Source organism: Artemia franciscana, chromosome 9 (genome assembly GCF_032884065.1).
Source record: "Artemia franciscana chromosome 9, ASM3288406v1, whole genome shotgun sequence".
NCBI classification, from domain to species: Eukaryota; Metazoa; Arthropoda; class Branchiopoda; order Anostraca; family Artemiidae; genus Artemia; species Artemia franciscana.
In genome coordinates this window covers 17,198,678-17,204,677 of record NC_088871.1, presented here as the reverse complement: position 1 = coordinate 17,204,677, position 6,000 = coordinate 17,198,678, and the positions used below count along the sequence as shown (strand labels likewise).

General features: G+C 36.0%; 1 protein-coding gene across 7 annotated transcripts in view; it reads right to left on the bottom strand.

Annotated features, from left to right (window-relative positions):
* LOC136031075 (uncharacterized) overlaps positions 1–6,000 on the bottom strand; it is a 94,371-nt gene that overhangs the window by 58,270 nt on the left and 30,101 nt on the right. For 2 of the 7 annotated variants that reach the window (XM_065710335.1, XM_065710337.1), the window contains exon 6: positions 5,073–5,206. The exons of the other annotated variants lie outside the window; for them this stretch is intronic. The gene's annotated coding sequence lies outside the window, so the exon portion shown is untranslated. The remainder of the gene's footprint in view (positions 1–5,072; positions 5,207–6,000) is intronic. 7 annotated transcript variants of the gene reach the window in all.

Sequence of the window (6,000 nt, the reverse complement as noted above, 5' to 3'; positions counted from 1 at the left end):
TTTATCCTATGCACAGTTGGAAATTCCCTCACACAACTTCAATTGTCGAAGCATAGGCATCAAGATGCAATCTTTTTCAACATTTTCCCATGGCCTAATTTTTTTCATTCCTAGCTAAATAGACGAACTCTTTCTTTCATAAGGAGGTAGGAGGAGGTCAGAACCCCAAAGCAATGTGAGTAATATAGAAAGCACCCGAATTTACTAGAGAAGTCTTAAATAGTTTCCTGATTTGGGCTACAGATTTGCCCCCCGGTGAAAAAAGAAAACACTAGTTTTTCGTAATTTATTGGTGGAATTAGTGATTTTCTTCAATAATCAGGTCATTTATGTTCTAATTTAGATTTTTTTTGTTGTTGAGGCTATATAAAAAATAAATCACTAGAAATAGTGATACATCCCTAGGGAAGGCGACCGTGCATACAGATCATATAAAGGTCAAAATAATACTTATCAGTTATATAATAAACACTCGGGAAGTGAAATTTGATTAATGTTAATGAAATCAAACAAAATATGAAAAATATAATAGTTTAGATAACAGTTTAGGCTATATATTTGCAGATTAGGTGGGGGGAGGTGGGTTGAAGAATAGCATATACTAAGAATAGAATAACTGAGATAATTGGGCATAGTTAAAATGACTGATAGTCAAATGACTGAGGAATAGTGGCTTTAAAAGATCCTTTAGGTTAAGTTTTTATAACAACAAGCGGCGAGAAACTACGGGTCCAACGAAATGTTCCCTGCTTTGAATATTTTTTTTTTTATTATTATTTGAAGATATTGACAGAAGTTTTTTTTTTTATTATTTGAAGATATTGACAGAAGTTGACAGGTTTCAATCTCTTATCTGCAAAAATGTAAAATTTTTCATTTTCGCCAGAAGAAAGATCACGGATGTGTTTTTTATGTAACCAAAACAATTGGAGGGCAACCAGCCCCACTCACACGTCCCTTTTTTCTCAAAAATCGTTAAATGAAAATTTTGAGATATCTATTTGTTCAGCACAGCTGAAAGGTTACAAAACTGCATGCATAAATAAGCAGTATAGGCCTATTTAGGTGGGAAGATCTTTCCATGGAGGAATTTATCATGAGTGACGAGAATTTCCATGAATGGGGCACAGGATTTTTCAACATTCTTTAAAAAACAACGAGAAAATAAATGAAAAAATAATTCAACTGGAAGTAAGGAGCAGTAAGAGCGCTCATCTCCTCCTCCAATGAGAATGAGAGAGAGAGAGAGAGAGAGAGAGAGAGAGAGAGAGAGAGAGAGAGAGAGAGAGAGAGAGAGAGAGAGAGAGAGAGAGATAGAGAGAGAGAGAGATAGAGAGAGAGAGAGAGAGAGAGAGAGAGAGAGAGAGAGAGAGAGAGAGAGAGAGAGAGAGAGAGAGAGAGAGAGAGAGAGAGAGAGAGAGAGAAAGAGAGAGAGATCTGTCTTGGCTTTTTTCTACAATTGGCCAAGGGATAAAATTAACCCTTGACTGGGCTGCCCACTTAATTGAACAATCTGTCTTGGCTTTCTTCTACAATTGGCCATGACTTTGACTTTTCCCACAACTATTCCCTTTTTTTTAAATTTCAAATTCAAATCCACTTTTTGTAGTCAATTACAGACAGTTGAAATTTTTGTTTCTGGCCCAAATCCCTTGGCTTATAATTGCATGTTCACTTGCATCAGAGTCAAGGCAGATTGCAGGAGGCCCTTGTAGGCCTTGAATTGGACTCTTATTTCCATTTATATTTATTTCTTTGGCGGGGTAATCAGTTGTAAATAGATTGCCAAATTTGTCAATATACTGCTTCCCCCTTCCTCGACCGTGAATTAACCTGAGAGAGAACCTCCAACAGGTTGAACCCAACCCACCGTGAATTAGCATGAGAGGGTTGACTATTTAAAACAATATGTATCTGTGATCCTATATTTAAAAAACAGATATATACTGGTGTATTAAACAACTTATTATTCCATTTTGAATTTATCTAATTGAATAAATGTCCCAGTTATGGAGGGTCATATGATAACTGAGACAAAATGACTGACACAAGAACTTTGCTGGTTTTTGGCTGGTCTCCCCTACAAACAATGTAAAACAAATCTCGAAATCAAAAGACCTAGTGCAAAAGAAGCCATGATTAACACTGAACAATGTGAGAAGTTTTTTTTTTCATGAGGTGACATAATTGCATTGACTTACCAAGAATATGAAAGAATTTTTTACCAATTTTGTCACTTATTTAGAACTGATTTAGAACCATTGTTTATTATTATTTGTAGGTATTGGCAAGTGGTTTAATTTTGCGTTCATGTTTTTTAGCTTTTAAAGTTATTCATCCAGAGAATCACTTTTCTTGCCAATGCTACCTTAGAATTTGAAAAATATGTAGCTATTTCATTTATATATTTTCCACCAATTTTTCCTTTGCTTGAATGGATGTCAAAACTAGATGCATTTGGCCCCTTTCTGGAAGGGGGTCAGTCAAAGGAGGCTGTAACACATAGCACATCCCTCCAATCATGAAGAAGCCAGCCATTATGATATCATAGTTACAATGATTGCTGTTGGTGTTATTTCACCTTGTACCAGTAGGCAATCTGATCCCAATGATGGTTACAAACTAGTTGAAAGTAGAAAAAGGAAGAAACTTTCCAATACCCCACCTGAAGTCTAAGCCAGAAGGGCTAAGATCAAACCTGAAACCAGCTACAATATCCCCCCTTCTGAAACCCTTTATGCACTTCATACCTACTAACAATTCACAACTGTTCACTACTAAAGAAATTTTGAAGACTAGGATGAATCTTTACAAATTATTAAAATGTAATTTTATTGCAAATATTACAACAGATGAAGTCCAAGATGTTTTGTTACTGGATGCTAAAGATGCCTTAAAAGCACTAGAAATCGCCTGCATCAATAACATAAGCGCTATAGCTAGTCTAAAATCATCATTACCAGCAGGAAGACAACAAGAAATTATGATTTCTAATGTCCCCTTTGAAATTCAATAGTAGACATTAAAGAAGGCCTAATGAAATCTAAAGGTGAAGAAACCCCTATGCTAGAGGCTCATCGACTTGGTAAGCCAAATGAAGCTGGACTTATACTGAGTAAGTGTCCTGTTTATTTTCCCTGGTTAAATATCAGAGAAAAAATATTCCTATTTGGCCAACCAAAACCTTTTAAATTGTACCAAAAGAAGCCTATCCAATACACAAAATGCATTAAGCTAGGTCAAGTCTTCAAAACTGAAAGCCAACCAAAGCCCCATGTAATGTCTGTTTTCAAGAGCACTCACACCCATCCTGCAGTTCTGAGTCTAAATGTGCCAATTGCAAAGGAGATCATAATTCATTTGACATAAAGCATGTCCAAAATACCTGGATAGACAACAAGTGTTGAAAATTGCCTATAAAGAAAACCTGTCACTTGGAATAGTTACAAAATCATACAGCACTATTCTCAAGCAAAGCATTCCCACTTTAAGAAATAGCACTAAAACTCCATCAAGGATATGGAACAATAGTACTATTAGTACACTACAACAAAGATCCTCTACAAACAGTATGGCATACCTGCCATACTTTTGTCAACAATGAACGTATTGCCAATAAAGCAGTTATTGAGCATCTTGATCAGAATTATCTTCTCAACATAGTTTCTGAAGCAACAGATCAGTCGATACTAATCTCCTCATTTCATGTGACTATAATACAAAACTACCAGAGTTGGGAATCCCTGTTGACATGATCCTTCTTGATTTTTCAAAAGCATTTAACAAAGTCTGTCATAGGAGACTTGAGCTTAAGCTACAATCTATTGGTTTGGTGGAAAAAATTCTTAAATGAATTCTGGATTTCTTTAGGAATTGTGTTCAGCATGTAAGACTATTTGATGCAGATGGCAATCCTATCCTCTCCTCCTCTCAGCTTCTTATCATTGGGGTTCCACAGGGTAGTGTGCTTGGCCCCACCATGTTCAATATTTCCATAAATGATGCTCCTCTAGCGCTTAAAAGCAAGATGGTGATATATACCCAATATTCCAAGGTAATTGGTCCAGCTAGCACTCTTGAGGATACTTCCCAGCTTCAGAAAGACCTTGATCTCCTTAGCATGTGGGCAAAATCTTCGCTACTCACTTTCAATGTGTCAAAATGCCATGTTTTACACTTTGGACTCAAGAATATCAATACAACATACTCTTTTTATGGTCAGTCCCTTTCTCTAGTGGTGGAAGAACATGAGCTAGGAGTAATTGTTGATGGGGATCTTAAAGATACCATCAGCATCAGCTAGCTCATCACTGGGGCTAATAGAAATAACAATTTCTTCCTGTTCTCCTAAAATTCTGAGCCTTTTGTATAAAGGGCTTGTTTGGCCAAGGCTGGAGACAGGCATGGTCCTTGCATCCCCCTTTTAAAGAAAATGATGTTAAAATTCTTGAAGATGTCCAGAGAAGAGCCACTAAGATGATGAGTGGACTACATGAACTCTCTTACCCTACAAGGCTATGCAAGCTGAAACTCCCAACTCTGGTTTATAGAAGAAGACAGGGTGATGCCGTTCTGGTTTTTAAACTTATTAATTCAAAGGCACTCCCTGATCTCCTTCCTCTGGCATCTCAGGACTCTCATACAAGGGGACATAACTTGCAGTTATCCAGGCATTTCCCCTCAAAGCAACAACATGCCCATTTTCTGACCGACTGTGTTGCCAACCTCTGGAACAAATTACTACCATATACAATAGCTGCCTAAACCACAAACAACTTTAAGACCCATCTTGACAACAAATGGTCAACAAAAGAATGGAAGTATAACTGGGAAGTACTCAAATCAGCAACATCAAACCACTATTCCAGCATACATATTCAACTATGTGTCATGTATTATCAACACTGGAGTTTCTACAAGGAAAAATTCTTAGATTGCTCCAAGCTGCAATTTAAGATAATGCCCATTGACTACCTCTAAATCTCTTCAGGTTGATTCAAATTTCCCCCCTTCAGAAGTAAGCTACAAAACTAGTAAATCTTATTCAAAGGCTCAAGAAATGAACTTTGTACCTTCACCACATGTAATTCCCACTGCTACAATATCTGCCAAAGGTCATACTTCATCCTCCAAGCTGATACAATACTTGATCTCAGTCACCTTTATTTTCAAAACAAGCATTCCTCAGTACCTGAAGTCCACCATTCTGAGAGAAAAAGCTATACATTATTTCTTGAAATCGTTTTTGAAGGAATAGAATTTGATATTATTAGTATCCTCAACTTTGATATTATTAGTATCCCCAACCAATTTGTGGCTCTCCTTTAACTCACAGTAAGAAAAAAATAACTAGTGATATTTCTGTCCCTTTAAAAGATAATTCAGTGGAATTGTGTATCTCTCAACTCAAATAAACTTAACAATTTTATCCAATTAAAATTGTGATTATTTGTCTACAAGAGACCAATTTTCATGAGTTAAAGAAAATCAAAATTCCTGGCTACAAGTGCAACAAGATAGATCAACCAATAGAAAGGGAGAAGAAGTTGCTATCTTTGTGCATGATTCAATCCCTCATTCCCCTCAACCATTACATTTTTACAGGGATGAAATTGATGTCATAGGTATAACTTGGCTAACGGTAGTCATGTTGTAATAAGATCATTGTATAATACATGTGCAAATAATGATATCAAAATGTTTTGGAATCTGAACTTTTAGGGAATAATTCCTTCTTTGAAGATAATTTCTTAGACCACATTGGCCAACCAGAATGTAAAAGAATAGAAATGATCAAAAATGGGGTTTTTAAGACCAAACAAGAATACTGAATAAACAAACAAAGCAAATATTTTGGGAGGTCAATTGCCTCTCTTCTCCAGCATAAAACGAAATAATATATTCAAGGAAAGGGCTGAAGAAAAAAACAACAAAAACTAACATGTAAAGTAAATGTGAAAAAAAAAACAATTAAAAGATGAATAAAATTCAATAGAATCC